The sequence below is a fragment of the Choloepus didactylus genome, chromosome 15 (assembly GCF_015220235.1).
Source record: "Choloepus didactylus isolate mChoDid1 chromosome 15, mChoDid1.pri, whole genome shotgun sequence".
Lineage (NCBI taxonomy): Eukaryota > Metazoa > Chordata > Mammalia > Pilosa > Megalonychidae > Choloepus > Choloepus didactylus.
This window is the reverse complement of record NC_051321.1, coordinates 41,919,896-41,942,867: the sequence shown is the minus strand read 5'-3', so window position 1 is coordinate 41,942,867 and position 22,972 is coordinate 41,919,896. Positions and strand designations below refer to the sequence as shown.

At 38.3% G+C, this 22,972-nt stretch overlaps 1 protein-coding gene across 3 annotated transcripts in view; it reads left to right on the top strand.

The window, feature by feature from the left end:
- Nucleotides 1-22,972, top strand: part of IDE (insulin degrading enzyme) — a 157,465-nt gene that overhangs the window by 32,125 nt on the left and 102,368 nt on the right. Inside the window, exon 1 of one of the 3 annotated variants that reach the window (XM_037803781.1) lies at nucleotides 19,060-19,190. The exons of the other annotated variants lie outside the window; for them this stretch is intronic. The gene's annotated coding sequence lies outside the window, so the exon portion shown is untranslated. Of the gene's footprint in view, nucleotides 1-19,059; nucleotides 19,191-22,972 lie in introns of those variants that run through there. 3 annotated transcript variants of the gene reach the window in all.

Sequence of the window (22,972 nt, the reverse complement as noted above, 5' to 3'; positions counted from 1 at the left end):
TCTTATTGAAGAAACTTTCCCCATTGTGTAGACTTGGTACCCTTGTCAAAAATCAATTGGTCATAGACATGAGGGTTTATTTCTGAACTCTTATTTCAATTTCATTGATCTATATGACTATCCTTTGGCCAGTACCATGCTGTTTTGATTACTGTACCTTTGTAATAAGTTTTAAAATCAGGAAGTGTGAGTCCTTAACTTCATTCTTTTTCAAGATGATTTTGGCTATTCAGAGCCGTTTATCCTTCTATATAATTTGATGATTGGCTTTTCCATTTCTGCAAAGGAGGCTGTGGGGAAAGTCTGGTTGTGATTGTGTTGAATCTGTAAATCAATTTAGCTGGAATTGACATATTAATAATATTTGATCTTCCAATCCATGAACATGGGTGGAATGTCCTTTCATTTATTTAGGTTTTCTTTAATTTCTTTTAGCAGTGTTTGATAGTTTTCCATGTACAAGTCCTTTATATCCTTAGTTAAATTTATTCCTAGATATTTGATTCTTTTAGTTCCTATTGTAAATGGAATTGGTTTCTTGATTTTCTTTTCAGATTGTTTATTTCTGGCAAAAGATAAACTTTTTTTTAAACCGTTTTTTTTTTACATTTTTTTAGTATGAAATATATATACAGAAAAGTGGTAACTTTCAAAGTATGATTTAGCAAGTAGTCATAGAGCAAATTTCAAGGAATGTTATGGGCTACAGTTCCACAATTTCAGTTATTTCCTTATTGTGAAATATAGCATATATACAGAAATGTGATAACTTTCAAAATACAATTTAACAAGTAGCTATAGGGAAATTTCGAAGCATGTTATATGTTACAGTTTCACCATGTCAGTTATTTCCTTCTGGATAGTCTAGTATCCTAGAAACTAAAAAAAATATATATTTATATAAAGATTCAGTATTCATAATCCTTTGTTAAGTCCGTCTTGTCAGTTGCTACCCCTCTCTTTCGTTTCATCACTGTCTCAATCTTCAGGGATATCTGGGCAGTGACCAACCTAACTTGTTCATAGTGAAAAGGGTGTCAACCTTATGGGGAAGGGGGATGCACCTGGTTGATGTTCTAGGAGAGGCTGTTAGAAAATGAACTTTTAACTTGGTGGAATGGTGAAGAGCATGGTGCTTTGGTGTCTAAAGACTTGGGGTTAAATCCTAGTTCTATTTAATTTCTGTGTGACCCTAAGCAAATAACTTTTCTGAGCTTTATTTCCCCATCCAGGAAAAATGGAAATGATAGGATCTATTTAATTGGTTCCATGAGGGAGATAATCCCTATAAAGAGTCTGTGCTGTGCAAGATGTTGACTGAGAGCAAAGGTCTGACCTGGTGTCCTAGCTGTGCTCCTTCCAACCCCTTTACTTGTGCACTGGGACAAGGACAAGGTTCCTATAAACCCCCCCCCCCCACACACACACACACTTCAACATCACTTTTCTGCCTGTCTTCATTTAAGCCTTTTCTGGTTAGACTTTAAAAAAAAAGAATACATAGAAATGGGAGTTTAATATAGATAACTTTCTGTGTTTTTATGGGTCTATCTCTTGTGTTTATTTTGAGTAAATAGAATAAGTTGCAGTGATTCTTTTCCATTATTTTTGGATGATAAAGTCAAAAGTACACACCAGGTTCTTTCATTTTCTGAACTATTGACATTTTGGGCTGGATAATTCTATGTTGGGGGTCAGGTGTGTGGGGGTCTGTGTGTTGTAGAATGCTAAACAACATCCCTGGCTTCTACCCATTAGATGCCAGTGGTATCACTCAGTTGTGGCAATCAGAATGTCTCCAGACATTGCCAAATGCACCCTGGGGGGCAAAATTGTCACTTAATTGAGAAACACTGATTATAAACATTGGTTAACCTAACAATTATAAAGGGATCATTATTTTCCTGTTTTTCTGGTAGGTCTTATAAAGTGCCACCCTGTTATCAGCCAGTCCAGTGAATGTATTTTGACCTCTGGAGATGACAGTATACAATTGGAATTTGCAAGACTGTATGTTAAGAATGCTAATAACAGCATGGTTGTTATTGAGGTGGTCTATTGCATCTCATCCTCATAGGACCCATTAATAATAACGATGGTAATGATAAATAAGATTACCATTTCTGCGTGCCTACTACATACCAGGCACTGTGCCTTGGTCTAGTTTATTTAAGCCTATTCTATAGGAAAAACCCTGTGAAAGCTGCTTAAGTCTCATGCAACTTTAGGTGCTTCTGCCACTTTAATGGACCCATGTGAATGCTCCACCTGATTCTTGATTGACAAAAGTGCATGAAACCCAGAAGTCCAGTTTGACCAGAAGAGTTGAGAATTATCCAGGATCTGAGTTGCAAAGGGGTCAAATATAATAAAGAGGAGGGTGTATAAGTACTGAACACAGGTAGGTGGTGGCCAAGGGATCAGTGTGGGCATGCAGAAATGGTATCAAGGCTCTGAGTAATCAACTAAGGCAAACTACAGGTGTTTGGCTCAGGCATGGGCCCAGGCCTTCAGCGTCTTGGGTAATCAAGTTTCCTGAACCAGCATTATCTAAGCTGGGCAGGATTCTTTTTTTTGTCAGTACCAGGGTCTACATATGATTAGAACTGACCTGTCATGATGAGATACGCCACTCTGTACACAATATGTACAGTTCTTTGGAGGATTGTCTTGAGAGAATTGGTTACAGGTTGATAATCCTTTCTAAATTGTGTTCTGAATTAATGTTTAGAGACTATGCATGACAGAGATCTTTGGGCTGCCTTTGTTGTTCTGGGAATAGGGGGCATCAATGAGGAAGATGATCCATTTGTAAAATTAATTCTGAGTTTGAAGAAATGTTAAGTTTACATAATATTCTTTTTGTTTTATTTTAAAAATGAGAACCTGTCTGTTTCAAATCCTGGGTTAGAGGTTGTTGATATAAATGTTGAAAATTGTTGAGAATTAATTTATTCAAATTTTAATCATTTTGCATTTATTTGGGTTACACTTAGTGCTTGCCACTCTTAATTGGTTACAAGAAGTGTCAAGTTTTATTTTTAAGTATTCACTGTGGTCCAAAGTGAGTAATTATTGAAAACTAGTTTTCAAATCATACATAATGAGTAAAGTCTTGAGTTAAAAGATTTAACATACTTTATTATTAAAGTATGGTTAAGTTGGTTGACTTGTGCTGTACTTACACTGGGCCTCCTATTTCTTGTGGCCAAGATATCATCAACAGACATAATTGACACACTTGTGAAGCTTTAGATAATTATCATGTTAATTGGACTATTACTTCTTAATGAGCCTTCTTAGTTTAGCATCTATTTGGTATGGATAGATACTTCCTAATATCTGAGTGGTACTGCTTCTGGGATAACTTTTGGTGGTTGAGATTTATAGCCCAGAGGAATTAATGTATCTTCTTCCCCATTTTATTTTGCTGTGTTTTGTAATATTAAAAAAAAAATTCTTTTTTGAAATATGTCATAAGTGTTCAGCTTGATGAATTTTTTCATAAACAGAACCAGCACCTAGATTATAAAACAGAACATGTAGCCCGGAAACCCTTCTCATGTTCCCTTCTAATCACTACCTCTCCCCGACAAGGGTAACCACTATTTTGACCTAATGGCATAGATTGATTTTACCTGTTCTTGTACTTTATATAAATGAAAGGATACCATATTTACTCTTTTGTGTTTCGCTCCCTTCGCTCAACTTTATTTTAGTGAGATTCATCCTTATTGTTGTGCTTTGTTCTAAATTATTCATTTTCACTGCTGTATAGTATTTCAGTGTGTGATTATGCCACAGTTTATGTATCAAGTCACTGTTGATGGGCATTTGATGGTTTCCAGGTTGGGCTATTATGAATAGTATTGCTATGAAAATATAAATGCATTTATTGGGGATATATATCTAATACCAGCATTATGTTGTCAGTTTTAGTAGATACTGCCAGTTTTCAAAAGTAGTTGTACTTATTCTTGCAAAGGAGAAGCTAAGCCTACTTATAATTATGCCTAAGAGTCACCTCCAGAGGACCTCCTTTGTTGCTCAGATGTGGCCTCTTTCTGTCAGCCAACTCTGCAGATAATCTCACTACCCTCCCCACCACATGGGACATAACTCTCAGGGGTGTAAGTCTCCTTGGCAACAAGGGACAGGACTCCCAGGGATGAGCATGGCCCTGGCATTGTGGAATTGAGAATGCCATCTTGACCAAAAGGGGGAAAAGAAAGTAAACAAAATAAAGTTCAGTGGCTGAGAGATCTCAAACAGAGTTCAATCTGGAGGTTATTCTGATGCATTATATAGATATTCTTTTTTAGTTTCTAGAGTATTAGAATAGCTAGAAGGAAATACCTGAATATGTTGAACAGTAATCCAGTAGACTTGATTCTTGATGATCATCGTATAACCAAATAGCTTTTATCATGTGATAGTGAATACTTGGTGACTGATACTCCCTTTAACCAGTGTATGGGCAGATGAGTAATAAAATAATGACAAGAAATATACATATATATAATAGGGGGATATGAGGTATGGGGTGGTTTGGGTGTTCTTTTTTATTTCTTTTTTTATTTAAAAAATTTTTTATATTTTTTTCTTTATTTTGGAGTAATGAAAATGCTCAAAAATTGATTGTGGCAATGAATGTACAACTATTTGCTGATACTGTGTGTCACTGATTGTATACTTTGGATGGATTATATGGTGTGTGAGTGTATCTCAATAAAATTGCATTAAAAAAAAGTGGTTGTACCAATTTGCATTCCCACCAGCAATGTATGAGAGTTTGGGTTATTCTATAACTTCTCTAACCCTTGGTATTTTTGTCGTTTTCATTTTAGCCATTCTGATAGGTAAGTAGTTATATCTCAGAAAATGTCTTTGGAGAGCATCACCTGCCTGTTTGGGGTCTCTTAGGGCTTTAATTTTTCACAGCAATTGTGTGAACACCACAAAGCCTTTCTGATTTCTCTTCCCCAAGTAGAATTCCCCTGCTTGGGCCAAGTGTGATCTTTAATCAGCATCCAGAATTGGCAAACACCCCCAGAGAAGAAAACAGTTGATGATCATCAGCTCACCTCAAAAGGCTTTCTCCTCTCTGGAACTCCAGTTCATTACTTCCATGACTTTCCGATATCTTTGAAAATGTGATTTTGTAATTTATCTTGGCTTTTTCTAGTTGTCAAAGTGGAAATATGAGGTTGTCATGGCCTACTATATTTTACCCAGAAGTAAAAATAGTAGGTTCTTGGGATTTTCTGTGTACAGTCATGTTGTCTGTGTGAATAACGTTTTTTTTTTTTCCCTTCCTTTCTAATGTTGATGTATTATTTTCTTTTTCTTGCTTTACTGAACTGGTAAGAACTACCAGTACAATGTTGAATGGAAAATGTAATAGTGGCTTCTCCTTCATGATTACAGAGGTGAGGGTGGTGGTGGTGGTAGTATTTATATTATTTCACCACTGAGTATGATAATTGCAGTAGTTTTTGTAAATGAAGGATGTTCCTCCCTTGTATTTCTGGCTTTCTGAAAAAAATTTTTTAACATGAACAGTTGTTGAATTTGGTTAAATACTTTTGCTGCATCTACTAAGATGATTGCATGATTTTCTCCTTTTTTTTCCTGTCAATTTGGTGCTAATGTATATTTTTGAAAAGTAAGTCACTCATAATCCCACTATGTCTACTGTAGTAATTATTTTCATATGCCCTTTCAGACAGACAATCCTATGTACTTGCCACCTCTCTCTCTCTTTAATCCTTCCCTATATTTAATCCTGCCATACATTTTTCTTTTTATGGGCAATGTATAGTGAGACAGTATCATTGTTCTCACCCCAGAGATCTCTTTGGCAAATTAAAAAGCACTCTTCCAGGCTCCTTCCATTACCTGTCTCTCCTATGAGGAGAAAGAAATGAAAAACTGAAAACTTTCCTGAGAACATTTCTTTTGACCTACTTTAAGTTTTTTTTTCCCTACCTTTTGTTATTTGGGATTGTAAGGGAGAAGAATGGGGTCAGGGATGGGCTGTAGTGGTGGGGGTGGTAACCAGGGATTGGAGAAGAAAGCCGAATAGGATTTCCTTAAGCACCACCTTCTGCTCCTCCCCTTCCCCCGGCTTCCTCTTCCTCTGTGGTTCCGGCTTTGCCACTGAGCAACTGCGTGACTACCCTTGGCAAGTCACTTAATCCATTGAGCTTTAGTTTCCTCATCTGGGGTTGAGGACGATGATAATTGGCAGATGTTGTAACCTGCCATTTAGGGCGATTGGAAAGATTAAATGAGCAGTTTATAAAACAAATGGCACTTTTAAAATGGGGAGTGATTGTTAGGATTGTATTTGTACAGTGGCGTCTATCTCTTATTTTCTAACAGTCTGAAGGCTACCTGTGGAAGGATACTTGTGAAACACTCTCGGTTAACTATGTGGCAAAAGGTATGAAAATGGAGGTTTTGTTCATCTGCTTAAACTTTCATAGAGTGTCTAAAGTATTCTGTGTTAATCTTTTTCAGCTCTTTACACTGGACCCAATGAAGGAGGATAAAATTCAAAGTCACTTTTAGAATTAACAACTGTTGATATATGTGCACCAAAACTAAAACAACATTTGCAAAAGCACTTACCTCTAAAATGATACTGCTGTAGGATTCCTTTAAATTGCAACCACTTTAATTCATTTGGAGTTCATTTGTTGATTGTAAATCTCTTTATAGAGGCCAAGGTGCAGAGTTAGAACAGATGACATTCTGCCTGGAACAAAGGCTAAAGCTTTTTGTCAGAGGAGAATGTGATTTAGTTGACAGGATTTTAGTTTATACTCACCTTTATGATGTAGCTGGTGTAGGAACTGAGGTATGCTTGTCCCTATAACTGAAGAACCCTGGGCAGATGGGTTCCAGGGCTGTGTTGTTATTTTTTACGTCAAGTAACGTTAATAATACTTGGCAATATCTTGTTTTAAATATATGTTAATATACTGAGGCAACTAGGACTCATACCACCACTACCTTGTCATTCTTTCTGCTTACTTACCTCTGCCTTCTAAGGGAAAGAAGGGATATTTGTGGTGTGGTTCTGATTCCAGGCATTTTCTCTCTGGGTCCCTCCTCCACATGCAGAAGTGTCATAGGCCTTGGCTTCCACCTGTGATTTTGGGAGTGGGTGGGTGGATTCCACAGCAGGGAGGTTTGATTTGTAATTTAATTACTAGCATAATCACTCACCTGTTATGGTTTATAGGTCATCCATTTCTAAAGCTGGCTCTAACTTTAAATTTGTAAGGGGTCATGGGGTGGGTAGGGAACAAAAAGCAAAGTAGAATCTTCCAATCTCCTAGTAAATACGCTGTGAAACACTTAAATATGAGAAAAAAAAACTGCAGAGGTCTCTGATGAAAAGATTATTTGCATAATAAAATTACCTCTTGGTATGAGAATTTGGAAATGACCTTGTATTTGGGGATTTGTACTTGCAAACCAGCATTTTTAAGCCTTTACATGTCTAGATTAAATTCCATGATCTTTAAGTGGAGGTTCTGATTGTAGTGTCATTAATACCAAACTTCTTTTCTCACCGTATTCCTCATGCTTTTTCTCACCTCTGGGCCTTTATTTGCTCATATTATTACTTTCTACTTTGTCCCCTTGCCTTTTATTTGGCATGCTTCTGCTCACCTCCTCTCTTTCCCCTCATAGACAGGGTCATGTGTCCCTTTCCATTATTCCCATTGTGCCCTGAGGATAACTTTTTCACCATACTTTAAAGATAATCACCTGTTTGCATACGGGTCCCTGTCATTAGTTTGGATTCCTGCAGAACAAGGTCTGTGCTCTAGCCAACATGTTTCGTGCAGCCCCTGGACTTTAGCAGGCCTCCTTCAATATTTTTTGGTGTATGCGTGGTGAGAATGGACACAGGGCTGGGAGTTAAGAGCTGAGTTCTAATTGCAACTTTTTGCTCTATGATCTTGGTGAAGTCATTTAATCTTTCTGAGATACAGTTTCCTCATATGTAAGATGAGGGAGATACAGTTTCCTCATATGTAAGATGAGGGAGTTGGACTAGCTCAGTGCGGGACTAACCCCTCTGGGGATCATGTTAAAATGCGGTTCTGGTTCTATAGGTGTTTGGTTTCTGAGATTCTGCATTTTTGACAAGCTCCCGAGAGCCAGTGCTGCCAGCCTATGAACCACAAAGGACTAGATAATATTTAGTGGCTCTTCCAGCTTTTATCTGTGATTATAGTCATTGTTTTTAATTCTGACTAAGATTACAAAATATGCTATAACTATTAAACATCTCCACGTTTTATCAGAATACTGAAAACTGACAGTTCTTTTTGCCTTATTACAAAGTTTCCAATGTATGATAATGACCCTAAAATTCAAAGTAATTTTATTACTCCTAAAACTTTGACTTGATAGGTTAAAAATATCAAATAAATTTCTGAGAAAGCATTTGAGTAGCACTAGGTTGCTTGCTCTGGGTTTGGTGCTTATTGGAGAATGTTTGCAATAAATAAAATTACTCTTGGAGGCTTTATGCTAATGAAGAGCTGCGATGAATAGACATGTGATCTCATGAGTATAAATACAGGGACAGGCAAGCTCTTGAGGAATTCATCAACAGAGGAGGGGTTCCTGATCATTTCCTTCAGTTCTCCAAAAGGTAAGAATCAAAACATTGAAGAACATGTTGATAGATATGCTGTAGGTAGAAACAGACTGTGCCTGTTGGATATGAATTGCTGGGAGTGGGTCTTGTTTGAAAATTTTGCTACTGTTTCTTCTGACTTTTATTTCCTTAAGAAGTCAGTATATTTGATTTGGCAGTATTGCCAGCTTGGAACTGTATAGCTGTCCTTGATCTTGTATACTAATGTTTAAAAGTAGTTGGATTAATTTTTATAGAATAAATCCAATTCTTTGCTCTCAGCCACACCAGGGATATTAGTCAGGCACATCATCAATGTCCAGATGAATTACAGCCATGCCTGTGATGGTCTCTGATAATTTATAAGTGGTTGTTATTGGTCCAGGAGCTTTTGATCTCATGCTGTTCTGTCTACCTGTATCCTACTCTTTGTTGTAAAATATAAATATTTTTTCTCTTAAGAAAATTAACATCTGGACAAAGGAGGTTGGACCCTGAAAAAAGTATAGAAGGTAGCCTATAGTTGAGGCTTGTTATCTTAATCTAGATAATGATTTTTTTTACTTCTCACAGAATAAGACAATAAAGTGAACTATATTTTATTAACGACAGCTGTGGATTGGATAGAAGTTTTAAAGTTCTATTTTTATTAAGTAGTAGTAGAGGTAATATTAATCCATTTTAATACTTTGTAACCCCTCCTTTCCTTAAATCAAATTAGTTGGGACAAGCAGCAGAGGGTGGGTGTAAATAATGGCAATGGAACCAAAATAGTCTTTGGTTTTTGTTCCACTTAGTAGAATCCATCACTAGAATCCCAGCCCCCCTCCCTCCCTCTAGAAGAGCCTTTGCAGTGGGGAGCTTAGGCATTCTGTGTGGTGCACACCAAACTCTCTTATGCCACCTTTTATTTATTTTTTTATTTTTTTAATTTTTTGTAGCAATAAATTTTATTCCTATTCCTTTTTTTTTTTTAAATTCAGTTTTATTGAAATATATTCACAAACCATACAGTCATCCATGGTATACAATCAACTGTTCACAGTATGATCATATAGTTATGCGTTCATCACCACAATCTATTTCTGAACATTTTCCTTACATCAGAAAGAATCAGAATAAGAATAAAAAATAAAAGTGAAAAGAGAATACCCAAACCATCCCCCCATCCCACCCTATTTGTCATTTAGTTTTTACTCCCATTTTTCTACTGATTTTTTTTCAATTTTTTAACTTTGTTTATCAAAAAATTAAAAACAAACAGGCAAACAACAACCAAAAAACCTCACAACATTTCAAACAAAGCAATGGATTAAGGAAAACAAATAACCTAAAATAACTACTTTGCTTCCAATATGTTCCTACCATACCCCAAGAAAATTAATAAACCATGTCCAGAGGAGTAAGAAAAACAAATAATCTAAAATAACTACATTGCTTCCAACATGTTCCTACCATACCCCAAGAAAATTAACAACCCCTAGGAAAACAAAGGAATAAGAGGAAAAAAAAAACCTAAAATAACTCTATTGCTTCCAACATGATCTTACTATATCCAAGAAAGTTTACAAACCATAATCATTCCTGAGCATTCCCATAACATTGAGATTACCCTCCATAGTTTATCTGTTCTTATTAGATTATCATTCCCCCTCCACTAATTGGTATCTCTAGGTCCCCTACATTCTACAGTATAAAACATTGTACATTTTTCACAGAATTCACATTAGTGGTAACATACAATATCTCTCTTTTTGTGCCTGGCTTATTTTGCTCAGCATTATGTCTTTTTTTTTTTTTTTTTTTTTAATCTTCATTTTATTGAGATATATTCATATACCACGCAGTCATACAAAACAAATCATACTTTCGATTGTTCACAGTACCATTACATAGTTGTACATTCATCACCCAACTCAATCCCTGACATCTTCATTAGTACACACACAAGAATAACAAGAATAATAATTAGAGTGAAAAAGAGCAATTGAAGTAAAAAAGAACACTGGGTACCTTTGTCTGTTTGTTTCCTTCCCCTATTTTTCTACTCATCCATCCATAAACTAGACAAAGTGGAGTGTGGTCCTTATGGCTTTCCCAATCCCCTTGTCACCCCTCATAAGCTACATTTTTATACAACTGTCTTTGAGATTCATGGGTTCTGGGTTGTAGTTTGATAGTTTCAGGTGTCCACCACCAGCTACCCCAATTCTTTAGAACCTAAAAAGGGTTGTCTAAAGTGTGCGTAAGAGTGCCCACCAGAGTGACCTCTCGGCTCCTTTTGGATTCTCTCTGCCACTGAAGCTTATTTCATTTCCTTTTACATCCCCCTTTTGGTCAAGAAGATGTTCTCCGTCCCACGATGCCAGGTCTACATTCCTCCCCGGGAGTCATATTCCACGTTGCCAGGGAGATTCACTCCCCTGGGTGTCTGATCCCACGTAGGGGGGAGGGCAGTGATTTCACCTTTCAAGTTGGCTTAGCCAGAGACAGAGGGCCACATCTGAGCAACAAAGAGGCATTCGGGAGGAGGCTCTTAGGCACAACCATAGGGAGGCCTAGCCTCTCCTTTGCAGCAACCGTCTTCCCAAGGGTAAAACCTGTGGTAGAGGGCTCAACCCATCAAACCACCAGTCCCCTATGTCTGTGGTCATGTTAGCAACCATCGAGGTGGGGTAGGCGAATACCCCTGCATTCTCCACAGGCTCCTCAAGGGGGCACCGCATCTTTTTTTTTTCCTTGTTTTTTTTTTTTTTTAACTTTCCCTTCTTTTTTAAATCAACTGTATGAAAAAAAAGTTAAAAAGAAAACAAACATACAATAAAAGAACATTTCAAAGAGACCATAACAAGGGAGTAAGAAAAAGACAACTAACCTAAGATAACTGCTTAACTTCCAACATGTTCCTACTTTACCCCAAGAAAGTTACCTGATATAGCAACATTTCTGTGAACTTGCTCCTACTATATCCATCAGAAATTAACAGACCATAGTCATTCCTGGGCATCCCCAGAACGTTAAATAGCTTATCTGTTCTTCTTGGATTATTGTTCCCCCTTCCTTAATTGCTCTCTATTGCTAGTTCCCCTACATTCTACATTATAAGCCATTTGTTTTATATTTTTCAAAGTTCACATTAGTGGTAGCATATAATATTTCTCTTTTTGTGCCTGGCTTATTTCGCTTAGCATTATGTCTTCAAGGTTCATCCATGTTGTCATATGTTTCACGAAATCGTTCCTTCTTACTGCCGCGTAGTATTCCATCGTGTGTATATACCACATTTTATTTATCCACTCATCTGTTGAAGGACATTTGGGTTGTTTCCATCTTTTGGCAATTGTGAATAATGCTGCTATGAACATTGGCGTGCAGATATCTGTTCGTGTCACTGCTTTCCGATCTTCCGGGTATATACCGAGAAGTGCAATCGCTGGATCGAATGGTAACTCTATATCTAGTTTTCTAAGGAACTGCCAGACTGACTTCCAGAGTGGCTGAACCATTATACAGTCCCACCAACAGTGAATAAGAGTTCCAATTTCTCCACATCCCCTCCAGCATTTGTAGTTTCCTGTTTGTTTAATGGCAGCCATTCTAACCGGTGTTAGATGGTATCTCATTGTGGTCTTAATTTGCATCTCTCTAATAGCTAGTGAAGCTGAACATTTTTTCATGTGTTTCTTGGCCATTTGTATTTCCTCTTCAGAGAACTGTCTTTTCATATCTTTTGCCCATTTTATAATTGGGCTGTCTGTGCTATCGTCATTGAGTTGTAGGATTTCTTTATATATGCAAGATATCAGTCTTTTGTCAGATACATGGTTTCCAAAAATTTTTTCCCATTGAGTTGGCTGCCTCTTTACCTTTTTGAGAAATTCCTTTGAGGTGCAGAAACTTCTAAGCTTGAGGAGTTCCCATTTATCTATTTTCTCTTTTGTTGCTTGTGCTTTGGGTGTAAAGTCTAGGAAGTGGCCACCTAATACAAGGTCTTGAAGATGTTTTCCTACATTATCTTCTAGGAGTTTTATGGTACTTTCTTTTATATTGAGATCTTTGGTCCATTTTGAGTTAATTTTTGTGTAGGGGGTGAGGTAGGGGTCCTCTTTCATTCTTTTGGATATGGATATCCAACTCTCCCAGCCCCATTTGTTGAAAAGACCATTATGACTCAGTTCAGTGACTTTGGGGGCCTTATCAAAGATCAGTCGGCCATAGATCTGAAGGTCTATCTCCGAATTCTCAATTCGATTCCATTGATCTATATGTCTATCTTTGTGCCAGTACCATGCTGTTTTGGCAACTGTGGCTTTATAATAAGCTTCAAAGTCAGGGAGTGTAAGTCCTCCCACTTCGTTTTTCTTTTGTAGAGTGTCTTTAGCAATTCGAGGCATCTTCCCTTTCCAAATAAATTTGATAACTAGCTTTTCCAAGTCTGCAAAGTAGGTTGTTGGAATTTTGATTGGGATTGCATTGAATCTGTAGATGAGTTTGGGTAGAATTGACATCTTAATGACATTTAGTCTTCCTATCCATGAACATGGAATATTTTTCCATCTTTTCAGGTCCCCTTCTATTTCTTTTAGTAGAGTTATGTAGTTTTCTTTGTATAGGTCTTTTACATCTTTGGTTAAGTTTATTCCTAGATACTTGATTTTTTTAGTTGCTATTGAAAATGGTATCTTTTTCTTGAGTGTCTCTTCAGTTTGTTCATTTCTAGCATATAGAAACATTACTGACTTATGTGCATTAACCTTGTATCCCGCTACTTTGCTAAATTTGTTTATTAGCTCTAGTAGCTGTATCGTCGATTTCTCAGGGTTTTCTAGATATAAGATCATATCATCTGCAAACAATGACAGTTTTACTTCTTCTTTTCCAATTTGGATGCCTTTTATTTCTTTGTCTTGCCGGATTGCCCTGACTAGCACTTCCAGCACAATGTTGAATAACAGTGGTGATAGCGGGCATCCTTGTCTAGTTCCTGATCTTAGAGGGAAGGCTTTCAGTCTCTCTCCATTGAGTACTATGCTGGCTGTGGGTTTTTCATATATGCTCTTTATCATGTTGAGGAAGTTTCCTTCAATTCCTACCTTTTGAAGTGTTTTTATCAAAAAGGGATGTTGGATTTTGTCAAATGCTTTTTCAGCATCTATTGAGATGATCAATTGATTTTTCCCTTTTGACTTGTTAATGTGTTGTAATACATTGATTGATTTTCTTATGTTGAACCATCCTTGCATGCCTAGAATAAACCCCACTTGGTCATGGTGTATGATTTTTTTAATGTGTCTTTGGATTCGATTTGCAAGTATTTTGTTGAGGATTTTTGCATCTATATTCATTAGGGAGATTAGCCGGTAGTTTTCCTTTTTTGTAACATCTTTGCCTGGTTTTGGTATTAGATTGATGTTAGCTTCATAAAATGAGTTAGGTAGTGTTCCATTTTCTTCAATGTTTTGAAAGAGTTTGAGTAAGATTGGTGTCAGTTCTTTCTGGAAAGTTTGGTAGAATTCCCCTGTGAAGCCATCTGGCCCTGGGCATTTATTTGTGGGAAGATTTTTGATGACTGATTGGATCTCTTTGCTTGTGATGGGTTGGTTGAGGTCTTCTATTTCTTCTCTGGTCAGTCTAGGTTGTTCATATGTTTCCAGGAAATTGTCCATTTCCTCTACATTATCCAGTTTGTTGGCATACAGTTGTTCATAGTATCCTCTTATAATTTTTTTAATTTCTTCAGGATCTGCAGTTATGTCACCTTTTTCATTCATTATTTTGTTTATATGGGTCTTCTCTCTTTTTGATTTTGTCAGTCTAGCTAGGGGCTTGTCAATCTTGTTGATCTTCTCAAAGAACCAACTTTTGGTGATATTTATCCTCTCTATTGTTTTTTTGTTCTCTATGTCATTTATTTCTGCTTTAATCCTTGTTATTTCTTTTCTTGTACATGGTTTAGGATTGGTTTGCTGTTCATTTTCTAGCTTCTTCAGTTCATTCATTAGTTCTTTGATTTTGGCTCTTTCTTCCTTTTTAATATATGCGTTTAGTGCTATAAATTTCCCCCTTAGCACTGCTTTTGCTGCATCCCATAGGTTTTGGTATGTTGTGTTCTCATTTTCATTCGTCTCTATATATATTTAGCAATTTCTCTTGCTATTTCTTCTTTAACCCACTGATTGTTTAGGAGTGTGTTGTTTAACTTCCAGGTATTTGTGAATTTTCTAAGTCTCTGATGGTTATTGACTTCTAATTGTATTCCATTGTGGTCAGAGAATGTGCTTTGAATAATTTCAATCTTTTTAAATTTATTGAGGCTTGTTTTATGTCCCAGCATATGATCTATTCTGGAGAAAGTTCCATGAGCACTAGAAAAGTATGTGTATCCTGGTGATTTGGGATGTAATGTCCTGTATATGTCTGTTAAATCTAATTCATTTATCAGAGTGTTTAGGTTTTCAGTTTCCTTATTGGTCTTCTGTCTGGTTGATCTATCTATAGGAGAGAGTGATGTGTTGAAGTCTCCCACAATTATTGTGGAAACATCAATTGCTTCCTTTAGTTTTGCCAGTGTTTCTCTCATGTATTTTGTGGCACCTTGGTTGGGTGCATAGACATTTACGATTGTTATTTCTTCTTGCTGAATTGCCCCTTTTATTAGTACGTAGTGGCCTTCTTTGTCTCTCAAAATATCCCTGCATTTGAAGTCTATTTTATCTGAGATTAATATTGCTACACCTGCTTTCTTTTGGCTGTAGCTTGCATGAAATATTTTTTTCCATCCTTTCATTTTCAGTTTCTTTGTGTCCCTGTGTCTAAGATGAGTCTCTTGTATGCAACATATTGATGGTTCGTTTTTTTTGATCCATTCTGCGAATCTATATCTTTTAATTGGGGAGTTTAATCCATTTACATTCAACGTTATAACCGTGAAGGCATTTCTTGAATCAGCCATCTTATCCTTTGGTTTATGTTTGTCATATTTTTCCCCTCTGTCTATTAATATCCTTTATTGTACCCATACCGAATCTCTTTAGTACTGAACCTTTCTCCAAGTCTCTCTGTCCTCTCTTTGTTTCTCTGTCTGTAGGGCTCCCTTGAGTATCTCCAGTAGGGCAGGTCTCTTGTTAGCAAATTCTCTCAGCATTTGTTTGTCTGTGAAAAATTTAAGCTCTCCCTCAAATTTGAAGGAGAGCTTTGCTGGATAAAGTATTCTTGGCTGGAAATTTTTCTCACTCAGAATTTTAAATATATCGTGCCACTGCCTTTTCGTCTCCATGGTGGCTGCTGAGTAGTCACTACTTAGTCTTATGCTGTTTCCTTTGTATGTGGTGAATTGCTTTTCTCTTGCTGCTTTCAGAACTTGCTCCTTCTCTTCTGTGTTTGATAGTGTGGTCAGTATATGTCTCGGAGTGGGTTTATTTGGATTTATTCTATTTGGAGTTCGCTGAGCATTTATGATTTGTGTATTTATGTTGTTTAGAAGATTTGGGAAGTTTTCCCCAACAATTTCTTTGAATACTCTTCCTAGACCTTTGCACTTTTCTTCCCCTTCTGGGACACCAATGAGTCTTATATTTGGACGTTTCATATTATCTATCATATCCCTGAGGTCCATTTCGATTTTTTCAATTTTTTCCCCATTCTTTCTTTTATGCTTTCATTTTCCATTCTGTCGTCTTCAAGGTCACTGATTCGTTGTTCAGCTTCCTCTAGTCTTGTACTATGAGTGTCCAGAATCTTTTTAATTTGGTCAACAGTTTCTTTAATTTCCATAAGATCATCCATTTTTTTATTTAGTCTTGCAATGTCTTCTTTATGCTCTTCTAGGGTCTTCTTGATTTCCTTTATCTCCTGTACTATGGTCTCATTGTTCATCTTTAGTTCTTTGAGTAGCTGCTCTAGGTGCTGTGTCTCTTCTGGTCTTTTGATTTGGGTGTTTGGGCTTGGGTTATCCATATCGTCTGGTTTTTTCATATGCTTTATAATTTTCTGTTGTTTTTGGCCTCGTGGCATTTGCTGAACTTGATAGAGTTCTTTTAGGATTTGTAGACCAATTGAAGTCCTTATCTCTAATTTATCAGATCTACAGCTTCGTGGAGTACACTTTCTCTAACTAACCAGCAGGTGGCATCCACGAGCCACCTGTTCTCCACAAGCCAGTTCTCCCCTGCTTAGCCTTTTTGGTGAGTGGGGGAGTGAGTCTTGTGGGGCCCAATTGGTGTACCAAGCTTGCGTGTTTAGTTGGTGTTGCCTGCCCTGTATATGGGGCGTGTTTCTGGGCAGTCGGGGGGGGGGTGGCTCTAACAATCAAATCTCCCTGGTGATCCTAGAGTTTTAAAGCTGCTGCAATAGTGTAATCCTTCAGTTCAGTCCTGCCACAGTTTGTCTCTGCCACTGACCCACAAGTCCTTGGTATTGGCGTATGGCTCCTGAGACTTGCAAGTGGGCCCCTCTTCCAGGCCGTGCACCCCGGGTCCTCTGTTGAGGGATGACTGTGCTATGTCACAGGTGAGTGCCGTCCCCCCAGGGCAGTTCTGGGCTGCTGGGCTGTGTAGGGAGGCTCCCAGTCTGCTGAAATGATGGCTGAATGGGGCTTTGTTAATTCACACTGCTCCACCTTCCGAACTCTGGGACAATCAGCTGAGGTTGCAGGGAAGGCTAATGTCCACGCCCAGTTTTGTGGTGTGTGCCTGTTATTTGAAGCACTTCCGTCATACTGGGTTGTCTGGGGCAGTTCTGGGCTATGGGGCTGGCGATGGGCAGGAGTGTTTCCTGTCCACCAGGATGATGGCTGTGAGCGGACACCCCCCTTTTCTTGGGAAGTTGTGGTGTTTAGTGAATTTTCTCAGCCACTGGATTATTGCGTTTTGTCTCAGAGCTCTCCTAGTTCTGCTCTTGACTTGACCTGCCGAAATTGCAAGTCTTTGAAGCTTTGTGTATTGAGCTTGTTAGAGTAATTGTTTTAGAAAAAGAAAAAAGGATTAAAAAACAAAAAACAAACAAACAAACAAACAAAAAAAAAACCGGGCCCTCCTCAGAGATCTAATGGGTTATTGAAATGCTAAGAGACAAAGCAACCAGGGCCATTAAGGAAAGGTCCACAGGGCAGAGAGATCAGCTTTTCTTCGGGATTTGCATATGCGCCTCAGGGCCCTTCGCCTTTCTATGTTCACCAGAACTCCAAAAATTCTCCGCTTTTATTTTGGAGTTTTTCGTGTTGTTTTTTTTCTATGCCTGTCTCCTCTCTGCTGGGCTGGCTGGTCTCAGATTCTCTGGTGTCTGGTCTCAGTCTATCTATGGTTGGAGTTTGAATCAGTAGAATGAGTTTCCGATAAGGGCTGCCACTGCAGTTCTCCCTTCTCCTTCCCGGAGCTGACAGCCCCTCCTCCCCCGGGACTGAGCCTGGCAGGGAGGGGCGCGGGTCCCTTGGCCGCAAAAACTTACAGATTTCGCTGATGTCAGCAGTTCCACGTTTTCATGAGTGTTGTATGAAGTATGCCCAAAGTCAGATTGCTCTGTGGTGTCCAGTCCACGCAGTTCCTGGCTTTCTACCTACTTTCCTGGAGGAGTAACTAAAACATACAGCTCACCAGTCTGCCATCTTGCCCCCAACTCCTATGCCACCTTTTAATGCTGCTCTTCTTGCTGGAGGTCTTAATGGCTTACTTAGTGTTGGTGCTAAGTTGGAAGTCATTTTTGAAAACCCAAATTTTAAGTTTGTGAAACCAGTTATGTACTGAAGGGCATTTGCTGCAGTCCAAACATTGTCCTTTGGGAAATACCTTAACTGAGGTTAAATCCTATTTTGAGAAAATACAACCTTTGGTTCTTATAAGAACTGTTATCTGAGGGCCCCTTTGCCCTGCTCTGGAGGCTTAGATAGACCATTTTCTGTCACTCTGAGAATTTCTTTGCCACAAAACACTGTTTTTTGTACTTTGCACTCAGATATTTTCATTTTCTCTCTTTGACATAGAATTTAAGTGGCTTATGGCTGATGAAGTAGAAAGGAGTTGTTAATAATAGCTTTTCGTTTCCAAATTGCTTTTGAATTTTCCAGTGGTGACCTTATATCCCAAAAATGTTCCTATCGTATTTTATACTTTATTTTTTCAGGAAACTCATTTTTTTATAAATAGTGGAAGACTATTAGCAATAGCTGTGTGAAGTACTATGTGATTTTAAAAGCTAGTATTATGCATTTAGTATGGCCTACAGAATTAATCTTTAAAATTCCAAATATGCTTTCTTCAAAAGAACTTGGGGACAGTCTTAATAGGAGCAAACCTCTGTGATTTATTAATTGTTTTTCAGATTATAAGAATAGCTATAGATAATTCCTGAGAGGAAGCTATACTGATAAAGGTAACTGGATTTTTCTCTTCCTTAATCTCCAGAGATTTTGACACAAAAAAATGAAGATTTTATTCAAAATAATTGTAGGACTACTTAGGCCCCTCTGATTTATCTTTAAATCTGGAAGTCTATCAGATCTTTAAGAAACAGTCAAATCCTCTTTGTCTTCCAGGTAAGAAGCAAATGTGCTAACACAGGATCATTTTTCCTCTGTTGTTTCAGACAGATTTTTGGTTTTATCTCATTGGTATGTTGACTGCTAGTAACAGCAGGCTCAGCCTCTTGTCTCTTAAGCAGTGACATTGTCTCCAAGAAAAACAAAAGTGACATCTACTCTACTCTCAAAAGCATATATACTATCCCAGATGCTAGACTATCCCGTCATTGCACTAACTAACATTTGCCAAAACCTCTACAGAGTTGTGTGTTGGTAGCTTTTTCCTGTCACTGTAAATCTGGCCTTCTGTTGGGGATTGAATTATGTCTCCATAAACAGGCAGGTTTAGGTCCCAACCCCTGGTTCTGTGGATATAAACCCATTTATAGATAGGACCTTTGAAGATGTTATTAAAGTGTGCCCAAAATGAGTGAGGGTGGGCCTTAGTCTAATATGGCTGAAGTCCATATAAAAAGGATATTGGACACAGAAAGAGAAGCTATGGGGAGCAGCCAGAAGCTGAAAGTCAAAAGAACCTGGAAGAGAAAGGAGAAGATGTTGCCACGAGCATTGCCATGTGACAAAAAAGCCAGGGAATCCCAAAGATTGCCATCCAGGCAGAAGATACCAACCCTGGGAGGAAGCAAGCCTTTCTAAAACTATGAGCCAATAAATTCCCATTGTTTAAGCCAACCCACTGTATGGTATTTGTTTTAGCACCTGGGAAACTAAGACAGTTTTTGGTACCAGGAGTGGGATGCTGCTATTGCAAATATGTCAAAATTTGGAAACAACTTTGCAGTTGGGTAATGGATAGAGGCTGGAAGACTAGTGAAGGCTCAAAAATGAGTGAGAGCTGTAGAGAAAGTTTGTATTATCTTAGAGAATACATAATTCATTGTGAATAGAATGTTGGTAGAAATATGGGTGTTAAAGTTACTTCTTTCTGGGGAGGCCTTAGACAGAATTGATGAAGTGTCACTGGAAATTGGAAGAAAGGCAATCCTTATTATAAAGTGGCAGAGAACTTGGCAAAATAGTGTTCTGATTTTGGATGGAAGGCAGAACTTGCAAGTGATGAACTTAGATATTTGGTTGAGGAGATTTCCAGGCTAAGTGTGGATGTTGCAGCCTGGTTTCCCCTTGAAGCTTATAGTAAAATGTGAGAGGAAAGAGATAAGCTAAGAACTGAATTCTTAAGCAAAAAGAAACCAGAAACTGATGACTTGAAAATCCTCATTCTCTCCAGATAGTGTGCTCTGAAATGAGGGCCAGAAGTAGCTATATCAGGGACCTCACTGAGCTTCTGAAAGTGAATCCCTAGGGAACAGGACTCTTTGTAAAGGTTTAATTGAAGCTCTTTGCTAAAGAGGGTGTGCCTAAGCATGGGTCCAGTCTGGCATTTCATTGGATGTCAGGATTGGAAATGTAGTTATCCAGGAGGGATAACTATGCAAAATAATTTTTTTAAATTCAGTTTTATTGAGATATATTCACATGTCATACAGTCACCTGTGGTGTACAATCAGCTGTTCACAGTACCATCATATAGTTGTGCATTCATCACCCCAATCTATTTTTTTAAACATTTTCCTTATACCAGAAAAAGTAAAAATAAGAATAAAAAATAAAAGTAAAAAAGAACACCCAAATCATCCCCCCCATCCTATTTTTCATTTAGTTTTTGTCCCCGTTTCTCTACTCATCCATCCATACATGGGATAAAGGGAGTGTGAGCCACAAGGCTTTCACAATCACACTGTCACTCCTTGTAAGCTACGTTGTTATACAGTCATCTTTAAGAGTCAAGACTATTGGGCTGCAGTTTGATAGTTTCAGGTATTTACTTCTAGCTATTGCAGTACTTTAAAACCTAAAATGGGTTATCTATATAGTGCGTAAGTGCCCACCAGAGTGACCTCTCGACTCTATTTGGAATCTCTCAGCCACTGAAACTTTATTTTGTTTCATTTCACATCCCCCTTTTGGTCAAGACGATTCATCCTTGGGAGTCATATCCTGTGCAAAATTCTTTTGATTGATGGTTCAAACCCTTTGAACTGCATGTAAAGCTGACAAGTTTTTTTTGCGAAATTTGTACAAGTAGAACCAATGCCAGTCTGTATTGAAAGGGACAGAGAAGGGGTGAATTAAAGGAAGAATGACTTCAAGGGCAGAACCATGGAAGCAAAGGTGTGAACTGAAGAGATTTCTTCGATCCTCAGAAGTGCGGGTCTGCGCTTGTGCTTGGAGGGGACAGACCACCTGTCCTGGCACTTGGAGGCGGTGGACCTTGCTCCAAGTTGTTCATGGAGAGTGCTGCTACCCCAGTGCTTGGAGATGCTGAGCCTGTGTTTGTATCCCTGTATTGGGGAGAGCATGGCTGCTGTGCAAGTGCCTAAAAGGGGTAGGGTTACTGTTCCATCAGGCCCAGAAGACAAAATCCGCAGATGACTCTTAGTCCGTGAGATTTAATGGAGTTCATCCAGCTGGGTTTTGGGACCTTTGACCCTTGCTTTCCTTTTATATTCTCCCTTCTGTAATGGAAATGTTCTTGCAATGCCTGTCCCACCATTGTATATTGGAACAAATAACTTGTTTCTAGGTTTCACAGGACCACAGACAGAAATGTTGCCCCAGGATGGGCTACACCTATAGCTGATTATACTTAGCATTGTTACTGAAATGACTTAAGTCTTTTGGAGTGTTATGATGGAATGAATGTATTTTGCATGTGGGAAGAACATGTCTTTTTGAACTCCAGAGGGATTGAGTCGTACCACACAAAAGTCATGTTCAGGTCCCAACCCCTGATCCTGTGGGTGTGAACCCATTTGTAAACAGATTTTATTAATTAAGGTGCCAAAACTTAATGAGGGTGTGCCTTAATCCACTATGGCTGAGGTCCTTATAAAAAGGAAATTAGACATGGAAGGAGAAGCCACAGGGAGCAGTGAGAAGCTGGAAGTCAATGAAACCAGGAAGAGAAAAGAAAAGATGCCACCATGTGCATTGCTGTGTGACAGAAAAGCCAAGGAACCCAAGGGTTGCCGGCCATCCAGAAGATACTGACCCCGGAAGGAAGCAAGTCTTCTAGCATCTGATACCATGAGCCAATAAATTCCCTTTGTTTAAACCAGCCCATTTTGTGGTGTTTGTTTTAGCAGCCAGGAAACTAAGACACCTTCCTAGAGAGGAAAGAAGAGGACTATCAGAGGAAACCATGGGCCCTTTGTAAAAGAACTTCTGTCTCATCTCTGTTATAATCACTGGACTGTTCTGTTCTGGCATCCACCTCTTAACCAGATTACAAAAATTACTCGGTGTCCTTCCAACTTTTTGTTTGTCTGTTTGTTTGTTTGTTTTATGTCCTTGATTTTTCTGTTTTCATAGACAGCCTAGGTTCCTTATTATTTATTGGAACTTCACAATATTGTTCCTCATTGGAGGTTGCTCCCTGTGTTCTGAGTAAGCGCATCTTAGACCTGTGATTTCCAGTTCTGCTCTATCTTTGAATATCATTAGTTGAGCAATGTTTTTGCTGATCCATTAATATCTTTATACTACCTGTATTAGTTAGGGTTCTCTAGGGAAACAGAATCAATGAGATATATCTATGAATATAAGATTTATAAAAGTGTGTCACGCAACTGTGGGTATGCATGAGTCCAGATTCCATAGGGCAGGCAGCAAACTGGCAACTCCAATGAAGATGTTTAATGAACTCCTCAGGAAACGAACTGGCAACTTCGACGAACGTGTTCAATGAACTCCTCAGGAAATGAACTGGCAACTTT